Genomic DNA, 26,637 nt, shown 5'->3' with positions numbered 1-26,637 from the left:
AATTTCAAGTTGTGGTATGAAATATAGATGGGACACTTGGTGAAATGGCACTCATGGAGCTCCTGCCTGGAGTCTCAACCTAAAATGCACAAAGTATAAGACTTTGCAGGTCCACTCCCACCCACTAACACTGTCACTAAGCCAGAAGGATATGGCTATGGGATGGCGCAAAAAAACAGTGTCAAAAAGCAATGCCTTCCCTGATGTGCACAAAGAGATAAGAGAAAATGACTTAGAACCTCATTTCTTGGGAAGGCATGAGTCAGGTGAGGAAACTTCAACTGCCTTGGATAAATATTGATGTTTTCCTGCATCTCCGATTTTAACCCATTGTATAGTGTACTTAAAATTGATTAATGGACAGGGGAACTCTATCTATAAAAGAATTTGTCAGACCTTGTCAAAGCCTCTTTAAAAGGAATACACTGGGGGATCGAACATAAGATGGATAATTTTAAACAAGAGGTAGAAACAGTTTCTAAAGAGACCACAGGCTCTGAACCTGCTAGCAAAAAATACAGTAGTTTTTTTAGTTGTGTTGAACATAAGCTCTAAACAAAGGAACATCTATAATAAATAGTTTGTTACCATACATTAATTTGTTTATGTTCTGAGAAACCAAGAATACTTTTATATCTCTAAGACTGTAACATCTATGGGTAAAGAATATGTTTGTAAAGCGCAAGTAAATTATAGAACTATGTATGTGAATTTTATTATTAGTGAATAATCTACATAGATACATAGTTTTCATATCACATGTTGCATGTAATATGGTTTATATTTTTAAGGATTCTGTTCAGACTTTCATATTTCACTCACTCTTATTTAGGAGGAAATTGGTTTTCATATTCATGAGAGCATAATTTACAGAAGATAATGTGAAAAGAGATGAATTTTTGTCCTATGACTACAGGGCTGTTAATGGGCCACTTTACCTTGAAGGGTCTGTTAGGATATGTGCCAACTACTTATGCCTACACTATCAATGTACATCAGCATAACTATGTTTTTATTATAATGGAGATATCCCATCTCCTAGAACTGGAAGGGACCTTGAAGGTCATTGAGTCCAGCCCCCTGCCTTCACTAGCAGGACCAAGTACTGATTTTGCCCCAGATCCCCAAGTGGCCCCCTCAAGGATTGAACTCACAACCCTGGGTTTAACAGGCCAATGCTCAAACCACTGAGCTATCCCTCCCCCCGAGGGGGGGTGTGTTGCTCAGGGGTGTGAAAAATCCACACCCCAAGCAAGTATACCTCTCGTGGAGGTGGATTAACTATTCTGACCGGAGAAGCTCTGCATAGTAGGGTCTTCACTGAGCACTACAGCAGTGCAGCTGCAGCGTTTTAATTGTAGATCTGTCCTGAATACCTTTCCCAGATGTGAAGAAGAGCACTGTAGCTCAAAAGCTTGTCTCTCTCACCACCAGAAGTTGGTCCAATAAAAGATATTACTTCATCCACCTTGACTCTCTAAATTTTCAAGTAGTGATTTAAAGCAAAGTACATTTTCTTACATAGTTTGTCCTCCCTTGCCCTAATAGTTATATATTAACTATAATATGCCTTACAAAGTTTATAACAATGTATCAATAATAAAGAGAGTTAAAAAAATAATTAATCCTCATAACAACTCTGCTAAAAGGAGGATTATTACCCCTATTTTTCATATCAGAAAACCAAATTATAAGATGTGTGCAATTTACAAAAGGTCATAGAGGAAATGAGTGTCAGAATCAGGAATGCCTGGTCTTGTTCAGAGACAATTGCAATATGCTCTCTGGTCCCTTGCATGGATAACCATGTCATTTTAAATTTAAACTGGTAAAAGTTTATAGTGCTGCGAATACATGGTGCATCTTATGGGTTTGATTCAAATCAATGGTGATTGGACTGGGCCCTTCAATGTCAATGGTGATTGGACTGGGCCCTTATAAATAAATAGGTCTCATTCCATGTCACTCAACTCCAAGTCTGTGGCCATAGTCTTAACTATGAGCAAAATTAAGAATTAAACCATAAGTCAGTGTCAAATACCATAGAGGCAATAGTGCACAATGTAACCCCATTCACCATATTTTGTTATTCTAAATATTTAATACTCTGTAGTGTCAGTGCTCCTGGGAGCAGAGCACAGAGTATATAGAAAAGCAAAAGTCCACATTACTGAGCAGTTTTGGCCAGCCTCTCAAAGTATCTCCTCCTTCTGCTTTCTTTTCAGTTTAATTTCCTTTAACCTTTTCAGTACCTGTACCATTTTCTCTTAGGCTAGGTCTACACTACCCACCTGAATTGGCGGGTAGAAATCGACCTCTCGGGGATCGATTTATCGCATCCCATCGGGACGCGACAATCGATCCCCGAATCGACGCTCTTACTCCACCAGCGGAGGTGGGAGTAAGCGCCGTCGACAGGAAGCCGCAGAGGTCGATTTTGCCGCCGTCCTCACAGCGGGGTAAGTCGGCTGCGATACGTCGAATTCAGCTACGCTATTCACGTAGCTGAATTTGCGTATCTTAAATCGACTCCCCCCTGTAGTGTAGATGTAGCCTTATGTAAAGTGAAGTGATTAGTACCTTCTCTTTAAAGTACATTTTATTGTTTCATAGTCAGTGACAGTTATAGCAAGAATCCAAAACATCAGGTAAAAAGTAAACAAGGCTTAAGATGATACAGAACAACAGCATCATAATTAGACTAAACATTTGGGACCTGCCGTTTTTACACTATCCTTCACTTCCCCCACACCAAAATAAATAAAAAAACAAACAAGCAAACAAAAGCCCCACTCCCATATCACTTCATATATCAGTGCATCTAAAGAGAGCAATCTAATGCCCTATATTAACCCTCCCTAGCAGCCAGCCCTGTTTTCCCGAAAGATTTCAAAAGACAGCACCAGTATTTCAGAGTAAAATATCAGAAAGCTCCCCCACCAGCTCATCCACAGCAGACTCAGAAATTTTCTTTCTGGTCTTTATGGAAAAAAATAATCTTCCAATTCCTTCTTTTCACTCCAGGATCAGAATGTTCATTCATATGCAGGCAGGCAGGGCCGATGGGGGGGATAGAGGGGGGGCGGGGGGGGGAAAGCCGGTACAAATTATCAGGGCCCGGCGGTCCGGAAGGGGGCCCAGGGCCAGGCTTCCCTGGCTTCGCTTACCCTCTCGTCGGCCCTGTTTAGCTGCACTGCCCTTACTGGGGGTCCCGAAAAAAATTTTTCACCGGGGCCCGAACCCACACTCGGCTGCCCTGCAGGCAGTGGCATTGGAATAATTTTTATAGTGGGGTACTGAAAGCCATTGAACAAAACTGTAAACGGTATATGATGGAAACCACTTCAAGCCAGGGGATGCTACTGCACCCCCAGTGGCCCTAGTTGCAGCATCACTGTATGCAGGTAATTTAACAAGGTGCAGCAGAGCTAAATGGAACTGTAATGGGGTGCACTCACCTCTTGCGAGCATCCCCTGTCTCAGTGCTTGTGCCTGCTCTCTCTCTCTCTCAGTTTGTGATGGGTCTTTGGTGACTCAGCCCTCCGGCCAAGTCACCTATAGTCTGTCTATGTGATAAAGCAAAGCAAACCCCTTCTGGGGTATAAATCCAACAGGGGGCCTATTTCAGCACCCTCTGTAAAGTCTTTCAATCTGCAGCCCTATCCTGGGGCTCATTCGTCAATCAGTTCAGCATGGCCTATCACAGTACCCAGGTCCAAATTGTCTCTCAGCCTCTTCTGGGTTCCCTCAAATTAGCCCTGACTGATGTAGGGCCACAACCTCCAGGGCTCCCTCCCTGAATATTTCACATCTCTGAGCCTTTCTGGCCCCAGCTCTTCAGCTAGGCCTCTAAAGAAGTTCAGCTCCCCTTCTGGGGTAAAAAGTACAGGCCACTTTCCCAGTGGCTGGTGGGGAGGAGGGACCTGGGCTCATGCTCTACTTCAGATCCCATCCTAGGGACCCTATAGATAGCAGTCATCCATCACATCCCTTTAAATACATTATGTTGCTGCTACGATTCCCTGGGCCACTTCCCCATGGTTCCAGCACATTCTTCACCCTTAACTCAGGGCCTTGTACTGGTGGAATCCCAGCCCAGAGCACTATCCACTCTCCTCCAGCTCTAGCAAGGAACTGATCCAACTATGATCCTGCAGCTCTTCTTATACTAGCTTGCTGGGTCCTGATTGGCTGCTTCCCATACAGCAGCTCTGGGTAGCTTGGAGGACCTCTCTAATGCCCTTTTCTGGGGCGGGGTGTGGCAGGGCCACAAGGCCTCCAGCAGGGGAGGCTCAAGGCCTAGGCCACCCTGTCACAGGAACATATCCACATCCCCTAAAATATTCAAGCTCCTGTCATCTCCCATATCTCATTTACTTTTTCCACTTATGACCTACAGGAAGACATGTCCAAATTAGGCCTAATGTAGAGCTGTACCTGCTTTACCATAGTCAATGGAATCACAACAGGGCTGATTTAGGGCTTGGCTACATGGGGAAAGTGATTAGAATAGCTATCCTGGAATAACCTCTTCTGTAATGGTTATTCTGGAATAGCTCCTTGTGTGTATATTCTGTTCTGGAACAAATGTGATTATATTCCAAAATAATTACTCTACTTTGAAAGTGCACTCGTTATTCCCAAATAAAGATTATTTTATTTTAAAAGAGAGTGTCTACTGTCGACATGGAACACTATTCTGGAATAGTTTATTCCGCATTAGTTATTCTGGTCAATTTTCCCATGTAGACAAATCCAGAGGCCAATTTTGTTTGAAAAAGTCAACTAAATCCTTTATTTACAAAATTTTAAGTTGCTGAGGCAATAATGTTGCTAAATTCATTAGCATTTTACCTTGGGTTAACCTTTCTAGCTTGAACTTCCTCACATCATTCGATAATCATTATAAATCAAACTCTCTCTTCCAACCAATAAGGGACATTAGTACTACATGTCTCATATCCCTTGGGAAAACTGCCAAAAGTAATTAATTATTTTCTCATCTATTTTTGCCATGGGGTTACCAAAAGTTGTTTACTAACCTAATGGATATACTTCTTTTTTTCTACTGCTAGTGAAAAAGTAGCATGTTCTGTATCTTCAATGGAATGAGAAACTTTCTCTCTGAAATCCTTTCGTGTTGACTTGTAGTTCACCTTGTCTGTTATGCATGAAATAGATCATATATATTTATTCAGATTTGCTCTGCACATCATTTTTTTTAGGTTCATTACTGAAGTTAAAAGCATAAGCAGCAATTAAAAACATAGTGAGAGGATTAAATAAAAATCTCTCTCCTCAAAACTTTCTCAACATAAGTAATATCATAATTAGATGGAGTTTGCTTTGGGGTTGGGAAAGACTACTAGTATACACAATATACAATACTATTGTTACAGGGTGTCCCACAATAGGATTTTGTATGGAAATGTATAGTTATTCTGCTGACTCACTCTAACAGACTGGGTGAGTCTTATTTGAACTAATTCAAGCAGAGAAGTAGGAGAATAGACAGGATGTCATGCAGGAGAAGCCTTGAAAATAAGCCAGTCTGGGAGAAAGTTTGGACAATGGTCTATGATGAACTGTTTAAAAGTACTGACCTACTCAAGTAGAACTGATCAAAAATTGGAATTTCCATCCATGGATTGGGCTGCACAGCCAGACTACAACTCCCATGATGATGCACTATGGTCATGTGACTTATGTTGCACCACAGCCGTTCATCTAGAGGGGAATAGGGGCATGTGGCACCCCACTACAATGCTCATGAGGCACCACAGTAGCGCAAGTGGACACAAATTAATGTTGAACTGAGCCAAAATTAAACATTTGGATTCAGTTCAACAACCTAAAATGTCATTTGGGTGAACTTGACCTGAAATGAAGTATTTTGTTTTGAATTTCCTTATGGAAAATTGAAAAAAAGTCAGCAAAATTGAAAATTTTGATTTTGGGGGGAAACTGATATTTTCCATCCAAAAACATTTTGACACAATTTCCTGACCTGCACTGACCCCCTTGGGACATTGTTATTTAAGTTATGTTTCTGGAGACAGAGGGTGAAATCTTGACCCCATTTAACTCAGTGAGGGCATGTCTACACGTACAGCGCTGGAGCTGTGCAGCTGCATTGCTGCAACGCATCTGGTGAAGACAGAGGAGAGCTCTCTCCTTGGCATAGTAAAATCACCTCCGCAATCAGCAGAAGCTGTCAGCTGGAGAAGCTCTCCCGCCGACATCGTGTTGTGCACATGAGCACTTATGTCGCTCAGAGGGGTGGTTTATTCATACCCCTGAGCAACATAAATTATACTGACTTAGACCGTAGTGTAGACATAGCCTGAGAGTATTGCCATTAACTACACTGCAGCCAGGATTTCACAAAAAGACTATATGCAAATCACAGGAAAGGGATGAGTTTTGGACAGCACCTCAGTCAGGCAACCACATGGGGACTCGTAAAGTACTGGACAATATCCTTGGCTGCTGTAAACTGGTGTAGTTCCATTAAAGATGGAATTACATCAATTTACACAAGTTGAAGATCAAGCCATAACCCAGTGAAAATTGTATTGTCTTTGAGAATTTTTGTTTATTTCTTTTCAAAGCCTTTCAGACACTACTGTTATGTTCCATACATATTGACATAAGCACAATATATATATATTTAGGAGGTGTATCTTCTGTAAGCTAAGCTTACTCAATATTTTCCAAGAATTCATTTGATTTTTCTTGACACTTTACTGAGGTAATACATTCTGCTCCTTGCAAGAGCAGAGGGAAATGGATAATGCAGAACAACATTATTTGGTTAAAAAGCTTAACTTTTTTATTCATTTCCCCATTTCACCGTACTGCATATGCTTTCTCATTCTGACAGATTTATGGATAAAAATGCAGAATTTAATGCATTTTGATGCCAAAGTAGACAGAAAGCTTCTGTGCTCCTATGGAAAACTATGGGGGGAATGGGACCTTCTCTGTAGCAATAAATGCTTCTTTTATTTCTTTTTCTCTTTTACAGTGGTTGTTTCTCATTTAAACTTTCCTGGCATTTTGCAAGCAATAAAAAAAGGGGAAAACCAAAGATTTCCCTCTTTTAAAATGTACAACCCTAATCCTCTCCATTATAGAAATGCTCTACTTTATTTATATATAAACACTTATATAGGCACTTGCAATTCAGCCATCTGTGAGGCTCTGTCAATGTGGTAAAACAGCTACTTGCATAAAAGGAGGTTGGAACTTTTCATTTGCTTTAAAAACAGCTGGTATTTTGTATAAATATATTAACATAAACGTTATAGCAATTTCAGTAAGGATCAGAGTTAGTGGTCCTCTGGCATGGGCTCTCTTCAGTTATGTTCCTAAAACTGGAAATAGGAGGTTGCATGATATTCTTAGGTTTAAATGATGAGCAAAAAAGCAAGCAAGACGTGAGTCAACGTCAATGCTGAGAAAATATAGGAACATAGGAATTGCAGTACTTGTCAACCCTTTGGTCCAGCTAGGCCTGTATTCTGTTTCTGCCAGTGGCCAGATGGTTCTGAGGATGATGCAAGAAACCCAGAAGTTATAGGGTAATCTTCCCCCTGTGAAAATCTAATCCTAATCCCTAACAAATAAGAGATTGGTTTAAGGCCTGAAGCACAAGGTTTTATATCCCTTTTAATACAACAAGCAGTGATTATTTTAACTCTTTCTGTTCTTATCTATATAAATATCAACAAACCCTTTCTGAATTTTGCTAAATTCTTAGCCTCAATGACATCCAGTGGCAGTGAATCATGCAGTCTAATTATGCATTGTGTGACAAAGTATTTCCTTTTATCAGTTTTGAATTTGACACCTTTCAGCTTCAGATTGCAATGCCCAGAGAAGGGAACAAGGCCCAGCCCCCAGGAAACAGGTGTGACGGGTTCGGTCAGAGACTCCCTTGGGACTGTCACCTGACATGCTGGAATTACCTCTGAGCCCATCTTCCCTGCCAGTTTAGGACTCCAGAATCCTGCCTTGTTGAGCCAGACATGCTAGCCTGCTGCAACACAGACCCAGGTCTGATCCATGCCCCCAAAGCTGCAGACTTTAACCCAAAACTGCTCAGCAGGTCACCTCTCTCCAGCACCAAGACACCCAGCTCCCAATGGGATCCAAACCCCAAATAAATCCGTTTTACTCTGTATAAAGTTTATACAGGGTAAACTCATAAATTGTCTGCCTTCTATAATACTGATAGAGAGATATGCACAGCTGTTTGCTCCCCCAGGTATTAATCACTTACTCTGGGTTTATTAATAAACAAAAGTGATTTTATTAAGTGTAAAAAGTAGGATTTAAGTGGTTTCAAGTAATAACAGACAGAACAAAGTAAGTTACCAAGCAAAATAAAGCAAAACCACGCAAGTCTAAGCCTAATACATTAAGAAACTGTTTACAGGTAAAATCTCACCCTCAGAGATGTTCCAATAAGCTTCTTTCACAGACTAGACTCCTCCCTAATCTGGGCCCAATCCTTTCCCCTGGTACAGTCCTTGTTAGTTCCAGCTCAGGTGGTAACCAAGGGATTTCTCATGACTGGCTGCCCCCTTTGTTCTGTTCCACCGCCTTTTATAGCTTTGGCCCAAGGCGGGAACCTTTTGTCTCTCTGGGTCCCCACCCCTCCTTCTAAATGGAAAAGTACCAGATTTAAGATGGATTTCAGCATCATGTGACATGGTCACATGTCCTGTGAGACCCCCAAACTCCATTCGGCCTGGGCTGGCTTACACAAACACAGGAAGGCTTGCAAGTAAACAGAGCCATTTACAACCAACTGTCCTAGTCAATGGGAGCCATCAAGATTCTAATCCACCATCAATGGCCCACACTTTGCATAATTACAATAGGACCCCAGAGTTATACTTTATATTTCTAGCTTCAGATACAAAGAATGATACATACATACAAATAGGAGGAATATATTCAGTAGGTTGTAACCTTTGTTATGATACCTTACAAGAGACCTTTTCCATAAAGCATATTCCAGTTACATCATATTTACACTCATAAGCATATTTCCATAAAACATATGGAGTGCAATGTCACACCAGGAAACACTCTTGTGGGGTGACCTCACTTTCTGACACCTCCCAGGCCATGCCTCTGCACCACCTACGTAGGCAAGCCACCTACAGCCTTCCCATACAGAAGTCACAGACAGAGAAGTCACAGACAAACAGACAAGTCATGGTATCCATGATATTTTCGCCACAAAGACAAACCTACAGCCCTACACATTACGCACATGGGAATCACTAATGCCTCATGACAAAGGTCATAGGTCAAATCTTAGACATTACTGGAAATTGAGGACCAGATTCAGCAAACCATCCCGATCAGCAAAGCCCCCAAGTGTACTATTTGCTATTACTAAGGCAAATATTGCAGAATCAAGAAAATTACAATCATACCAAATTTTAGTGTATGGGCTTTCTATTTTCCCTATTTGACATCAGCATGATGCATAGTTATTCAATCAAACATCAGGTGGCACATTAGCATCTAATTCTTTAAAGATATAGCATCTTCTGGAGCTCAGTTGCTATAGAGCAGCAGGGCTGTGCCTGGGCAAATTTTGTTTGAGATTATGTTTCCTTTTCCAAGCTTCCCTTGTGAAAGGGCAGGTTTCACTCTGATCCAGGCCGTTAAATGCATTAGTCTAACAACAGTTCAGCATTCTGTCAATCTCCAGCAAAAACCTGGCTCTGCAGTTGGTTCTGGTATTTACCGTGCTGCAGACCCTCAGCCAGTCAAAATAGGAGACACGACCAAATGAGTAATTACACTAAATTGACCAAAAATTCCCAAGAAACCATTGTTGCCAGAAGTCAGCAACTACTCTGTGGGCTAACTATCCTGAGGTGAACCTTAAGGCAGTTCATTCCCTCACAAACCTGTGATTTACTATGGTTAGGAGTTGTTTGAAATGGATTAATGTTGTTGGAAAATGGACATAGCAGCTTAACAGCTTTGTTTTCTTCTTCAGTCAAGGAAAAAATATTAGCTTAAGAGTGTGTATGACTTCATTATACAGGTGCCAGCAGGATTGACACCATTGAGGATCTGTCAGCATTTCAGTATAAATTGCCTATTTTTAGATGTTTATAGGTCAGGCGCTGTGAGGTGAAACTTGGACTACAAAAGTCTCAGCCATTTTTATTTTTAATAAAGTAATCAGTCACAGTGGGCTGTACATTAGCAGGCTATTAGGGCACACCTTTTAGGTATGTCGTGATTGCCTGCAGTCTTCCAAGAAGCACACCAATAGCCTAGTGTGCTGGCATGAAACCCCAACACAGGCTGGAAAGGGATTAATTGTCAATTATGGCACCGGTGCAATAGATGTAGTTAACTAGTTACTTTTCAACCAGAGGGGCGTGACTGGGAGGTATCAGGTGATAACTTAATGAATATCTGAGCCCCAGCAAGAGGCGGAACCACAGGGAATAGAGGGACTTCTGTGAGGGAATCTGAGTGCTAGAGAGACTCTTTCTGGGCCGCGCATGCTCAACGCTGGAGCAGGGGGAGAAGCTCTGTAGTAGCTGAAGGAGGAGACTTAAAATGGAGCGCAGAGAGAGTAGATTTGTTGAGAGGCTCTGATTACTAGTTTGAGTTTTTGTTCCCCTGAAAGGGGTTGGGTTTAGATGCTTCTCAGAGGGAGGGCTGAACTGCATACAGAGACAGATGACCTCCAGGCAGCACTAGAGTCACAGATTCCTGCAACATCTTGCCCTGACACAAGGGGACACGCTAATGGCAACTGTGTGAACCATACCGCCTAGAAGTGCACACCCCAGCAGTGGTGCACTGATATTAAAGTATGTTTCAACTTTAAATTTAAAAAAATGTAAAATTTCTGTGTTTTATGCAATGTATCCTTCCTCCACAAAAATTAATTTCTAGTAGATGGAAAAATAGAAAACAGTGGGGAAAAATTGCAAACACCTTTTCTCTACTATTTGTTTATAACTTTTTAAAGGCTACTTGGATTTAAACACTAGCCTGGAGAATCACATGGCTACTTTCCCTCCTTCTAAGTCCTACAAGTACATCTGTCCCTTTTAGGTATATTTTGAGGAAAGTGGCTAATCACAACTCTCATTTTCTATTGAAAAGAACTAAATATTGGGGAAAATATAGAGAAATACTTTGAAATATAAATCTTCAGTTCAACTTGATCAGACTAGAGCCCATCAATATTAGCAAACCTTTGGAAAGTGGTCTGCACGATCTACTCAAATATACTGTGACAACACACCTCTTATGTCAAGGCTCAATTTTTTCCCCTCTGGCATTAGGGAGGTCTGGAGTAAATCAGGCCTTATCTGGAGTTTTAATTCTTACACTTGTTTACTTACAATATTTACAGGGTAGGCCTAGGGTTGGCTCAAGAGGTTTCTTTAAACAAAGAAAAAAATACATTTTCTAACTCCCAGTGCACTATTGTCTTTTCTTATGCTGCCTATAAATCACCTGCCGTCCTCTCTAACACACTCTGGGCCCAAATACACTGCGAAGAATGGTGCTGCTCCCCAAACCAAAATAAACACAAGATTTCCCTCATAGAGAAAATAGCTCTTTACCTAGGAGAAGCCTTTTCCCTTTACTGTACACAACCCTTCTGCAGCCTGCTTTCTATCCCTTCTCTCCCACTGGAAGAGGTTTTTAAAGGTCACATAATGGGTGTCCATAATTAACTTGTGGTAACCTTTTTTCACAGTTCATAGGGAAAAGAGCTTTAACCACCCTTTCAGAACTGTCAGGTCTGATTTTGTCACAATACTTATTTAATGTCAGATACATATTGGGATGCATGTGAGAGCAGCCTCCAATATTTTATACTATGACTTGTCCCATCAGTGTATCTGATTGTTATTGTGGTGTTTACTGTATGAATACAAGGGGTTAATTCATGAAGGGGTTAGCTGCATGTATGCTGGAAGGGAGACAATGACCTGATATGGAAACACTTGATGGACACACATTGGAAATACTCGATGGACAAGGCTGGAGCCCTTTGCTGTGATGTGCTCCTCTCGCCGCCCGCATTTGCTAAACAGGTTTCTCAAGAAATGTCTCAGCCCTTTGAATAAGGAGGGAGATCAAAGCCTCATAAAGTTTAAAAGATAAAAACACTCTCTTGAGGAGGGCAGACGGTTAAGGGGAAGCTGAAGCAGGAGATTGCCGGGGAGCAGTCTGACGTCCAGATTCCAGAAGCTGAGGTGTCTGGGATAAGATAGGTCTACCTAGAACTATAGGTAAGATAGATATGCATGTAGACCTTTTGAGTTTAAAAACCCTCTACTCTGGGTTATGCTTTGTTCCAGCTGTTATGATTAAACAATAGTTTGTTTTGAAAGGGCTGTTCTGGGTCACAGCTTCCAAAAGGAAGACTTGCAGGACCCAAACCTAGACGGGCCTACTGAGTAACCACAGTTGGTACACAAGGGGCCCAGTCTCCGTATGGGAGTATCATGGGATTCCACGCCAGGAAAGATGAACATACAAGACCAGACAAAGTGACAGAGAAGCAGCTAGCTCTGAACTATGTCAGATCAATACTGTGTGATCGATACTTGTATTCCACCCACTAGTGACTCGAACAAGCAGTTCTGAAGCTGCAACACTGACATAAGACACTTTGGGTGGTATTTTCAAAATGCAGGAACAAGGCACTATGGGGTAACCTGTAGCATTATATTAATTTTGCTCTGTTGCACCTATTGAAGAGCACAGGCATGGAGTGCAGCATATAGGAAGCACATTTTTACAAATGAAGAGCAGAAGACAGAATGCAGGGAAACCTGATCCAGCATTAATGAAAGCACTGCTTCATGGCCATCAAGCGATTCCTATCTAGTAGCAGAAAAGGACTAAAACAACACTACATAACTAAATGCCTCATTAACATGATAATCTCACTTAAGTCCATGCTCCCTTGTATTTTTTTCCCATGGATGTGATTCTGGTTGTACCTCTCAGACATCTTTGAGTCATTTGCTTTATGCTCTAATTTTAAAGCTACTGTGCTAGGGCCCATAACCAGCAAAAGCTCAACATACTGTATACAGTGGCGTCCACAGTATCTACAAATCTTCTGTACAAACATGATGATTCAAAGTTTTTTGTGGGCACCTATCCAGCAAGTGGGTGTTTACACAGTACAAAGGAGGATTTATAATGGACTTCTAGCACCTTGACACAGAGATGCTCCTGTACACAAAACTATTAATTAAATGTCAATTGATATTTGTACAGGTTTTTTTTTTAAATGTAACTCAAGCCATGGAACTAAGTAACCTCAGTGCAAGCGAAAATAACTTCCAAAACGTCAGTGTAACATGCACATAACTAGTTCCTACAAGCAAAGCTGCTGAACCCACAAAACAGCAAGCACTGTTTTACAGGAAAAAGAGCTGCTTTTTCACCAGATGTGATGTCAAACAGTTGAGTGTATTCCAACTATCAAAACTATTCCAACTATTATCGTTACATCCTACCCCAGTCAGTGCATGTAAGTCCCACTGACATCAGCTTTACATGCAGATCACAAGGACAATAGGGTCTATGAAAATAACTTTCTCTGCATGGAAGAGTAAAGTTGTGCAGGGCAACCCTGAAACGTCTTCAGAATTTCTTACCCCTTTGACCCACAAACATGGCTGATGTTTTGTTATTTACCACAAGGACCAGATGCCATAGCGCTTGGCACTACATAAATATTTAAAATAGAAGTTCATGTCTTTTGCTGTGCTAGTTGTGGTTTCCAAGGTTACTGCTTATCGATGCAGTGCTAGAAATGTGAATTTTTTCACACTGAAATTAATTCCCAGAGTACAGAATCTCTTCTGGAGTCTTTGTTTTCTTTTCCTTTTAGCAATATTTTTGCATGTGTGAAAGTGCTGGTTTGAAACAGGCATATCATTGGCAATCATTGCACAAAGCTTCTCTTGCTAGCTCTTCTCCATACTGACCTAAAATCACCTCTGCTATTCTGGAGTTTAGTCGAGATCAATTGTGCCCAGCTCTGAGGTGGACATTGTAATAGGAAAATGGCAGAAGAAAGCTGGTGCAAATGATTCTCTTCTCTGTGGTGAAACACTCTGGGTGAAATTCATTTCTAGTTGACTCAGAGAATGAATTTTTTCAAGCAGCTTCCTGTTCCTGTTCTCATGGTGGCATATGGCCTTCCTAAGTGATGACTGCTGTGATTCCATACACAAAGAGCAAGCATATCACTTCATGGCTTTTTTTCGATTAAGGCAAACAACAAGAATGAACAAAAGTAAAGGCTCCATGGGAACAAAATGGCTCCTGACTCTGCACACAGATGATGTCTTGGAAATTTAAGTGACCACTTCACATGTCACAATTTCACAGCATCCACAGCCCTCAGTGTTGTGAGGTGGACAGAGATACACACAGGTCTATAAGAAAATCAGGAAACTCCTTTCCCCTTGAAACCCAGATAAGCGTTTGAACCTGTCAAGAGGTAAAGTCTACTGTATTAAACTAGTGCACTCCTCCCCATGCCAATACACACCCTCCTAAGGAAGTTTTCACCACAAAGCAGTGGCTAGGCATTTTAGCTCTGAATAACAAGACTTGTATTTCTTGCAAGAGAATAAAAGAGGATCACATAACTCATACTTTCAATAGCTGCTTAGATACATTCACTTACAGCATTCCAGAGAGGTAAATTTTTGTGACAAGCAGAAAATATGTTCATTTCAGAGAGTCTTTCTCCACCAAACCAAGGTCCCTTGCAATAATAGGTGTTAAATATATAAAAAAGGAAACACTGTGCTTCCAGCATTACCAGGTCAAAGGAACACACATGATATTCTTGAGGATGAAAATGGAGGTCACTGAAAGACTTAAATGGATATAGTTCCCTCTCTTGGGCTGGATCTGTCTTCAGGACAAATCCCCTTGAAGAGATATGTCTCATATACGGCATTGTAAAGACCAAGTAAAGTATTTTCCAAAAGAGGCAACGATCCCAGCTACTCCCTGTTCAACTTGTTATTGTCATTCCAGGAAACAAATATCAGAACTGTACCTCATTTATAGAAAATAAAAATGTTAAACAGTTGTTGTTGTCATGGGAATAATCTTAAATTGCCTTTTGGCCCTTTGCTGCTCATACCTTTCATTCATAGTTGCCAAAGTCAACATGTTCAACATTTTTATGATGCAATTTCTTTCATACACCCCCATGCCAGCCTGTACAAAACCAGACAATGTCTTAGATTTTTCATATTAACCAGTTTTGTACTCCCTAATATCCTTGGTATTCTATTCTGTTCTTTCCAGGTTCTTATACCACACTCATCAGTTTAGTTTCTGAAAGTCTTCCAGTAGAGCATTAAATAACATGACTAACAACTATCATGTATGATTCATTCTCTCTCTTATCCTTTCTCAAGGGGAGAATTGTGTGTGCAATGTTGTATTTGTTTTGATTGGGTTTTATTTTGGGGTTGGTTTGTTTGTTCGGTTGGTCAAATGTACACTCTGCTATGTGTTTATATTGGAGAAGGTAAGGCTGAAGAAGTGCATCTTGCATTTGGAGCATGAGATTATGAGGTTTCTGCTGGACCTTAGTTCCTGTGGGAGCTCATTCCACAGTCTTGGACCTGCCCCTGAAAAAGCTCTGTCTCTATACAGATAAACTTTAATAGTTTGTGGGACCAACACACATTCCAGGGGTATTCCATATTCAATGTAATGTAATTTTGCCTACAAAGTATTGACACTCTAATGGAAATTTGGCATTTCAAATGTGACCACTCACTGCTACAGCAGAGGAAAGCAACAAAGCTTTAAAGAGTGTTTGGGGTGAGCTGGAGGGAGGAACTGGATGGCTCAGGCATGAAACTATGGGGCATATGACCTCTCAGACAATGGTTTGAATCTTGCCCAGGTTGATAACAACTAAGAATAATTAGCATCAGTTAGATGTTTGGTAGCCAATGTAAAACTGAGTTTGGTGGTCTCAATCCAGTGGATAGATGTGCACAACACAAAACCCATCACTGCAGTTGGCACTAATTGTCAGCCTTGCTAGCAACCTCAATAGGACTGAGGAAGGAAACTGACAGCTCTCTCATCTCTAGAAATAGTCCATCCAGAACAAGTTAGGTCATATTGGTATGGTAGCATGGGAAGATTTGTACTACTGCTTCTGATGACATATCATATCAGTGTGGCCCCTTTTAACAGCACGACATTCATTACATTTTTATAAGGGGAAACCCCCCCTAAGTTTTTGCTTTAGCTATGACCTAGTTCTTAGGGCTTTCAGGCCACTGGGAAGAGTACTAAGTGCACTTTCTTGCACTTTCTTATAGCATCTGTAATGCTATAAGTTAGTATTACACATGATTAGGCTTTAAACTCAAAAAGGAAAAGGTTTGAATGACTTCCTAAGATTTCCTCATCTGTTTAAAGAACTAAAAAACAATAGGGAAAATAAGAATGGCCAATTCCTCAATTACTAATCTTTTATTTGGTTAATTAATTGTGTTATATAAAAACATGTACATAGTGGTTCAGAACCTGTAGCAGAGTAATGAGACTACTTCTGCTCCTACCTATTTAAGTCTGCTTCTCCAGGAGCAGGATTGGGGGGGGGGGTCTAAAGTGTTCGGATATAGATTGTTTGTATTGCAGTGACCAGGAGAGAAGAGCAGAACCACTGTTAAGTTACATGTCAGGAACTGAACGCAGCTCCAGCAGTTCTTTTTTAATCCATTCATTAAATAATGACAAACTGCAAATTTTATAGTTACTTTTCACAGATGAATCCCACTTTAAAAGCTGTTGGCTTTCTATCCCACACCTTAAGATACACATGAGCCAGGTGGTAAGATGGACATATTGTCTTGTATTTCCATATTTTTTGCATGTGTGGAGTATGCACAATTAAGAGCTTTACAACAATAATTTAAAACTTTGCCTAAACAACTTTCCTGCCAATCCACTAAACTTTTTCTCAGCCAAAACTTATAAGATGTGAAAATGACCAAATTCCAAAATCAAATGAGTTGAGCTTTACAGAATGGGAAGAGTATATCTTCAATTATACAGTCCAGAAGGGGCTCATTCACTTGTTACATGTTTCTAATTCATAGTCTAGCTGAAAATTGTATTCAACAAAATTTTTCAATGAAAATGAGCTTAGTTCCAACTGGAAGGAATGTAAATCATAACCTGTTACATAAATAGCTCTGAAAGTTAGATCTGGATCTAAGCTTTTGTGGCTCAGGCCCAACTCTACATTCAACACATTTTTATCCTTCATGCTATGACATTGCTCATTTGCCAATACATGCATTGCTATGCTAACTTACTGATTGAGGTACCTAGAACAGAACTTTAATGTTGTAAAAGGACAGCTAATAAAAACAATGTTACAAGGCGACTCCCAAGTCAATCTGCTTGTGTTGTTGAAGAGGCTGAGTGTGTCAGTAATAATAATTTGCTGTTAGCACCTTTTGATTTATCTATTTTAAAGATTTTTACAAATATGATCCAACAATACCTTTAGAAATACAATAAGAATTATTATTGCACACTAGAAGAGGGAAAATGGAGGCCCAGACAGTTTACATGAATCTGCACAAGATCACACAACTCAGTTGCAGAACTGGCAATAAAACCCCTGAGTCCTCACCTCCAGTCCTGTGCACTGTCTACTATACCTAAGGCTAAGATTTTGTCGCAGTTATTTTTAGTAAACGTCACAGACAGGTCACGCGCAATAAACAAAAATTCATGGATGCCTGCAACCCTTCTGTGACTTTTACTAAAAATAATGGGGGGCGGGGAGCTGATGGGTGGACGACTGAAGCCCGAGCTCTGCGGCAGCTCAGGGCAGCTCCGGGGCCTTCATTGTCTGCAGCAACTTAGAGGGACTCTAGGGCCTTCATCGGCTGACAGCTCCGGCTCTGCCACCCCAGGGCTTGCGGCTGAAGCAGAAAATGTCACGCAGGTCTCTGAAAGTCACAGAATCCATGAGTTCTGTGACCTCTATGACAAAATCTTATCCTTAACTATACTTTATTATTAGCATGACTTATTTATTTACCTTGGTACTCACAATGTGCTCCTTGCTGAGCAAATATAGGCGCTCATCCTGAAAGCTGCTGAGCGCCCTCAACTCTCATTAAAAGCAATGAGACTAGAGGATACCCAAGATCAAGCCCGTTGAGGGCAGTATGGTTCTCTGCCCAAAGGAGTTTACAATGTAAACTACACAAAACCCAAGCCAGACACAAATTTTGAGTAGGTGATGCATTTTTAAGAGGTCACACACTATGTTTAACAAGAGATCATGATAAAGGTCCCACTGAAAAACTTGTGCTCCTCAGGCACTTAAGGACTGTTGAAAATCCTAACCTAAGGGCCCAGATCTGCCTTCATATATGCATATGCAACCCGCTCATGAGTATGCTACAGGTTTTCCTGTGTCCAATCTTGCACAGTACATGGCCCGTTCTTCCTCTAATATAGTCACATGTCTGATTTGAAGCTAATGGGAACTACACTTCAAAACCTCTTTTTGAAGACTCCTTTAAAATGTTGCATATAAATGTATTCCCTGATACGTAAGTCCACTTTAGAGTGAGACATCCAAAAAAAAAAAAAAAAAAAAGGACTCTACGTTTAAAAATCAATGGCCGAACAAAAACCACTAAAAGTTAAGAAACCTCTAAGTAAGACTATCCTTCCCATCTGGATGTAATGCAATCCAGTGACAGGATAACAAGGTTATGGTTTGGGTTTATAATGTGTTTTTTAGTGTTTTATGTGGTATTTCACAACCCATTGGGGCCTCCTTTTTTTTTTTTTTTTTTTTTTAGTATATTAGGAAACATCAACTGCAGTATTAAATTCACTACATGAGAAAACAGCTTGCTCAGAATCTAACTCCTGCACCATAGGAACTTGCCTCTCTGGGTAGCTTGGATCTCAGGCATTTACAGAAGCAACCACAGATAGGGGAAAATAGGATTTCATATAGTTTCTGCCAAATGTAGTTAAAACCCAGGTCTCCATTCATTAATATTATATGTCCCCAACCTACCCTTCCAAACCCCCCTACAATAGACACACATTCAGACATTTGGGTGGGGTGGTTCTTGAAATACCACGCTATCCCTTACTAGCCTGTGAGGGGGCACACCCACACTCTACTGGAGAGGAGGCTAATGAGCTTTTATGGGCTCAGCCAGCACTAACCAGACACACCTGTAAGGCTTGCTCTGCCTGGAGGGAGGAAGCTTAAAAACAGAAAGGCTGCTGCTGGAATGGATGGTGACTAGGGGAAGACTGCTGTGCCTGGCTACTAGGATAGATCAGCACAGAGAAAGACAGCTGTAGACCCTACTGCCCCTGACACAACACTGTATGGATCAGTTATAAAGTGGGGGTTATCAAAAGGAGGGGCTTGAGGCAGACCCTAAGCTTGATCAAGGACACCAAGCCTGCAGATAAGCTGAACCCCCAAAGGGGTGACCACAAGACTGTTTAAGGGACTGACTAGCTTTGTCTTTTTCTTTTACTCAGATTCTCCCTCTCCCAGGCAAGGAAGAGGGAAAGGGACCTTTTTCATTTGGTTTGTTTGGAGAATCCCTTGTCTACTAGAAGCAGGGGAAGGACTCTGTTAGCAGCCCAAACTGTGGTCTGGTGGGGACTTGAGGGCCTTCAGCCACCACAGAGACCCTTTGCATCCAGCTCATGCAGGTAAACATTCACCATACATATTTCTTGCACCTGTAAATATGGCATGTGCTAGCTTACATGTTATCATCATGAGACAGTGGTTTTCCAACAGTTTCACTTTGTGGCCTACTTCATAAGAGAAAGATCCTTTTGAGGCCACTTCCTCTCCCCATGCTTCAATCCCACAATGTCTGGCCCACAACTTTGTTTCTGTCTGCAGACCATGAGGGAATCAGGAAACCTTGGAGCTGACTACAGACTGTTTATTTTCTGGTTGAAATAATGGATCCTGGATAGTCCAAACCATCGTCAGAAGACTTGTTTAATCCTGTGGTGTCTTTGCAAGCCCATTAATGCCACCATCATAGGACTCTGACGTGTTAAAGGGCTGACTTTCAAACAGAGCCAGAATTAAATGTCCTTCTGCTTCTCCTTCAACCATTGTGCTCAGCTAGTGCAGGGAATTTCAAAACAGTAACGGGCTATAATCTCAAAGAGAAGTAAAGGATGGAGAATTTCCTGTCTTTTGATATATAAAATCAGAAGCTTGCTGTTTTGTTTCTACTTTTTGATTGGTTTTAAATAATAATTGAAACAATACATAAAAAATGTTAAAACTTGTTCCTGAGTGCTTCATACAAGATAAATACAAAATACCACAACCTTGTCTAGCTATCGACATTCTCTGCAAGTGTCCAGGAATTTACCTACAGAAGACGTAAGTGTCCCCACCTATGACCCTACTATATGACGTATATCTCTAGCATATTTAAAGGGGAAGACAATGGTGAGCAAAGACTACTTTAGGGAAAAAACCCTTACAAGCACGAGAGCCTGGATAACATGCTGTATGTCATTTGGAATCCAAGGCTGCCAGCAATTTGTGCCAAAGACACTAAACACAGAGAAAACTCAAGGCTCCTTTCATAATGAAGATTAATTATTAAAAAGTTCTCAACCATCCATGGCAGGACCAGGCACAGAATTGTAGTCGCCAGGGTACATGGTCAAGGCTGCTCGCATCCGTCTTTGGAATGTTGTCAAACAACTGCCTCGAACTGCAGCAATCTGTGTCTCAAGTCTGACACCTTAGGGGCCTGCCTTTCAAAGAAATTCAGAGGAGAACAAAAAGCTGTCACTCAGCAAAATGAAGCTAACCGTCCTACCTCACCCCCCACAGAGAAAACAAACAAAGAGCCGCATAACCTTCCCAGCCAAAGCACTGGAACTTTTGGAAACTGTCTGAAAAACTTTATCTCATAAAACACAACAAAAACTTCCTTCCCAAACAGAAAAGAAATAGTCCGTGTACCCAGGAAGGAATACCCCACATAGATCATTCCATACCAATGGGCTATGTTTCCAGGACACTTGCATTCTCAGTTACTTTGACTTTCTTCCAAGCTAGAAAGGGCTACCATATTATCATACACTTCAATACAGCAAGTCATCCTAAAAGATACCAAAATGTTTTGCAGACTTTAAAGGATATATGTGAATGAGGGCACCTGCGCCCACACAGTACAGAACTTGTTTCACAATCAGGACAACTAGGTTTTAATCTCAAATCTGAAACTGTCTTTGAGTTTAGCCAGCCAATTAATGTCTCTGAGCCTCATTTCCCACATTTGTAAAAGGGGAGGGGTAGGAATTATTTATTTACTTCAAAGGAGTGTTATGAAGTCCAACTTAATAATGTTTGTAAGACACTATATAGCAAGTGCAAAATATTAAGGCCAGACAAAGGCAGAGGTGTGAATAGAATGGACAGGTCCTGTTATCAACTCTGTGTTGGTGCTTCATGTGGTCTCTGGGAGGAGGTTCAGGAGGAGGATTTAAGTGTCTCTACATGTTTAGATCTGCTCAGTTGTCTAGCTATTCATGATGCATTCAAATTGCTGTCTTTTGAATGCACACTGCATCCAGAACCACTTAAAGCGCACTTAGCCCATCTGCTTTATGATCACCACTTACAAGTTAATGTTTTCTACTGCATATAAGTCATGGTGTTTGGCTAGTAGGTTTCTACTAAAAAACAGGGGATTGAATTTTCACCTTCAGGAAGAGATTAACTGTGAACAACTTCAGCCCCAAAGAAGACTGTTTGGAAATGTAAGTTTTGTGAAACATTGTTTATAATGGGAAATTATTTAAACCTTAGTTAAAGCAGTCTCGCCTGATAAGCATTAGAATGGTATTTACACAGGTGTGCAAGTATTCCCTTTATCCAACTCTAGTATAAAAGGCAGTCACCTTTAGTATAAAAATGCATGGTAATGGTTTAATAGTACATGATTGATAGACAGCTGTGTAAAGCCTTCAGGAAGCATTATAGTCCGCTGACCAAATACTTCTGTCCGACAACCCTAAGAGAGGCTAAGGAGAGGAATCGATGCCTATGAGGCAAAGAACACCATGTTCCTCCCATGGGAGTAGCAGGGGTGGGAAGCAGGAAGGACTACCCCTCTTCCCGTCCAGTAACCTTAACCATGCCCTCCAAAAACTAACTGAAATATCTCTTCCAGTTTAGGACTCCATCCCAGCCTCCCTCCCTCCACAGTCAATGTTCAAGGGAGATACAAGGGCAGGATCCTTGGAGAGTGGCTTGGGAAAAGTAATGCAGACAGCTCACTTGTAGTTCCTTGGCTCCTAAGTGTATAGAAGCTGTACAATTACTCTCTGCATACCTTTCCTTTGCATACACATTTGTTCCAACTTCAGAATCAGTGAGGCTAGGGGGAGGCTGAAATCTCCAGCAGCTAAGGGGCTCCACCTCCTTTACTGCTCTAGAAACAGGACATGGGACAAAATCCTGTTTAAATACATATGATCCAGTAAGGGAGAAAAAAACAGATTCATTAATACTCGAGTCACACCATTGGGCTGTGTAATTTCTTGTTATACATGCTAATAAAACAGGATTTATATACTCTGAAACCAGTAAGCATGGCAAGACGATTCTCTAGGAGATGGTTGAATCCTATTATATGAAGTCTTTGTACCATGTTCATTGGCACAGATCCAAGCAGCCTGAAGTGGTTTGAACTGGTAGGTCAGAGAGAGAGGTAGTTTACAGCCAAGTTCTGAGAGGGAATTAAGTGCAAAATTATACTGCATGATATATTATGGGCTGATCGGGAAACCTCCCTGCATTGTCAAATGCTGCAAACGAGAAGGATGTAGGATTACCTGGAGAGTTTAGGATTGCTCCAATTGCAGATTATAGAAACACTGCAAGAAAGAGAGGCCAGATTCATCCTGGGTGTAATTCCTCTGAAATCAACAGCGTTGCACCAGGGCTGAATTTGACTTTGATTTTAGACATGGACACAGACTCGGTATATGTATATAACACTTGGTTAACTTAGAGTTAAAGGCTGTTAGATTGCACAGCCCACCAGTGCAAACTCTAAAATGCAAGAAAATAAGCAATTATGTACATTTCCCTGTATCAGTTCTCCTTTTTCAGTTTAATTACCTCTGCTCCATTGTCCATATCCCACCATTTTCCTGAACACCCTTCAGGGACCCTTGAACGGGGAGCATGTTTACTAGTTAGAGTTAATAGTTTTTGATAATATAAGGTTGGTGTGGCATTCAAAAACTAGACATTATGTAGTTCTGTACATAGTTTCATATTGTACATTAAAGTGAAAGATTGGGTCACACTGCAAATAGTGGTAGCAAGAAGTTTTTCTGTAATGTTTAGAAAAAGTTATGTGCCTGGGTGATCTTTGTTAATTATTATTCTAAATCTTGCAGTAATTCTTATATAGGAGTTACACACAGAGAAAGATTTGAACAATGTATATTTGTGTTTTCTATCTATGGTCAGAATTCCAGGGTGCCCATTGATTGTTCATAACAAGGGTATAGATATGTGGGATGGGGGAAGGAAAGTAGTTAACCTTGAAAAGAGGAACTGGTAGATGGCGTGTAAATGGGGTGTTGAATGAGTTAAACAAGAAAATAAACAGGTTTTTTTAGTCTTTGTTATGGTAGGATGTACAATCTATCAAACTTGGGCACAATTGATTACTACTTTATACCGTACTAGTTTTATGACTTTAATGGAGTTGCACTTATATAAACCTGATTTATAGCAGAAGAGAATCAAGTCCCTTAACTCTAAGCTAATGAAGTTTCTTGTGTGGGAATTTCCTAGACTTTTAAATAAGTAGTAATAGTTATAGTATAGTTAGTTATATATAGTAGTAGTATAGTTATATACAATCAAAATGTTTTGTTCTGATTTTGCCTTTTAAAATGTTATATTACATTATTTATAATTTAAAAATAAAATTTGAAACAAAATTTTGAAATGAGAGAAAAAAATCAAAACATTCTGAATGGAATTTTTTTTATCTTACTGAATTGCTTCATTTTGATTTGCTTTTTCAACACAAAATTTTGTCAAAATGGAGACATTCCCTCAGAAAGTTTTGATTTAAACAAAATAGCATTTTTCAACACAAACACATTCTGTTGGAAATTTTTCGGCCAGCTCTAATATAAATATTTAAAATCTCAGTGTATAGGGAAGTAGAGATGCATGCTGGGGAGTGGGATGTATCATCTTAGAGCACGTGCAAGACCAGGATTCATCACCGAATTTGATCTGCTGCTTGGATCATTAGCTTCCCCGGCTTGGGCCGGGTACTGACAGGGCGTGTGATGTGAATGCTGTGGACATGGCTGGAACCAGGGCACAGGGATAATCTTTTATACCCTCCCCCCAACTGAGCCCATTCAGTCACATATTGATAGCTATGTTTGTAACTATCAGCACTGATATAGTGTTCAGTAAATTTTGAAAATCAGGTCACTTATTTAGGTGCCCAAATATAGACTTAGTAGCCCACCGTGAGGCACCCATTTTGAAATTCTTGATCTTGACTAATATAATTATTCAGTGCACATCCCTGTAGATATCTATCTGACAAAATAATTGGAGCTTTCTTTCTAGCATATTGAAATATTTAGAAATATTTTCCTGTAATAATGATTTCTTCTGGGAAGGTTCAAATGGGGAAATGGAAGCTAGTGTTCCCATGCAAAGCTGGCTGCTTAGTAATTCACATCTTAATGGATTCGTATGCACACCACAGAAGGTCAAAAATAAACATACCTTACTTTACTTGATCCAAGTTGTGTCAAAAGTGTTTTTTATTTTCACTAAGTGATTGGGGATGGAGGGTGTTTTTGGCTTGGATGGCCCTCTTTAGCGTTCTCAAACCATGAAACTTGCCAGACCTTTATTGCCTGGTGTTACCTGTTCTGATGATACCTAGGAGTAATAGAAAATAATGCTCTTTTCATGTGAAATTCTGTCCACGAGGGTTTAGATTGCAAACTTTGGCCCTGAACTGACCAAATCATTCACCTGGCAAAAGGAGCTAATTTAAAAAAAAAAAACTCTTAAAGTATAGTTATTTTTAAAGAATACTTTCCAGAAAGAAATCAAACCATTTGTTTCTTTGCACCATTCCCAGGTGATGTGGAAAGAAACAAATGGTTTGTGCGCCAGCAGAGCAAAAAGCATTACAATGTAAACAGTGCATCACCCAGGGAATGTAAAATATATGGTGTGTTGTGGAGAAAACGAAATAAACACCTTCTGGAGGGGGGAAAAGCTATTTTAAATATTTATCTTAAAAAAAAAAGATTTTTACCACACACACACACACAAAGGATTTGTGCTGGCTATTCACTGCATAACTTTGAGCTGAGTTTTCATTATCCAACTGCTAGATCCTACAGTTCGTATCAGAGTAGCAGCCGTGTTAGCCTGTATCCGCAAAAAGAAGAACAGGAGTACTTGTGGCACCTTAGAGACTAACAAATTTATTAGAGCATAAGCTTTCGTGGACCACAGCCCACTTCTTCGGCTGCATATAGACTATATATAGAAGTGGGCTGTGGTCCACGAAAGCTTATGCTCTAATAAATTTGTTAGTCTCTAAGGTGCCACAAGTACTCCTGTTCTTCTTTTTACTGTTCGTATGTGGCTCTCACTCAGTCTCAGTACCCATTCAAGTATTTAGCCTCACGTCTTTTCTTCCTCAACTAAGTAACAATGGTTGCGCTTAGACCTTCAAAGATTTGGGAATATTGGAGTGTATGTCTTTTCACCATGCTCTTCACCAACTTCACTGAAATGTTTGGGGAATTAGCAGTTCTCATGAATAATATGTGCATAAAGACAGCCAGTTAGCAGCTCTGTTGCTGAACCGTTTGTGGGAAATGCTTCAGGTGATGATTCAGTGTGGCAAACTGATAGGTAGTTTAGGGACAGTAGGCAAGGGTCATGGGTATTTAAAGACCCTACACACTTGCTTATTAATCATGTGTGATTACACTTTTGCAACTCATGGACATGCAGTTCCTGTAAGCAGCAGAATTTCTTTGGGACCATATTTTTACAAAAATAAATAACTGACAACAGTGGTGACCATTAAGCCTATTTCTGTTGTTCTTTGAAAAGATGCTCTAAGGACTTGTGACACTTTCTTCAATAAAATGTTCTTGCCAAAGCATTGTTTCACATGCATTTTCCTAACCTATGATATATAGACCTTCTGCAATAAAGCATCAATTTTTGCAAAGCCTATTGCAGCAAACAGACACAGAGGACGTCACACTTGTCACGTTGTTGCATGCAATGACAATAATGCACTTCACAGTACCAGTGGGATAGAATTCCAATCCTGTTCTGAAAGCTAAAGCTCCTCTTACTAAAGGAGAATCTGTGCTAGGAGCCTTCTAGATAAGATACATATGCAGCCCCCATCATTGTGGTATCTGAGCACCTCACACTTGTTTTGTAATATATTTACACTCACAACACTACTGTGAGGTACAGAATTA

The 26,637-nt window shown here is 40.5% G+C and overlaps 1 protein-coding gene across 3 annotated transcripts in view; it reads right to left on the bottom strand.

The window, feature by feature from the left end:
* PDE7B (phosphodiesterase 7B) overlaps nucleotides 1-26,637 on the bottom strand; it is a 253,289-nt gene that overhangs the window by 182,294 nt on the left and 44,358 nt on the right. The window lies entirely within an intron of this gene.

The sequence above is a fragment of the Chrysemys picta genome, chromosome 3, assembly GCF_011386835.1.
Source record: "Chrysemys picta bellii isolate R12L10 chromosome 3, ASM1138683v2, whole genome shotgun sequence".
NCBI lineage: Eukaryota > Metazoa > Chordata > Testudines > Emydidae > Chrysemys > Chrysemys picta.
Note: the sequence above shows the minus strand (reverse complement) of the source record. Positions and strands in the feature narration are given on the sequence as shown.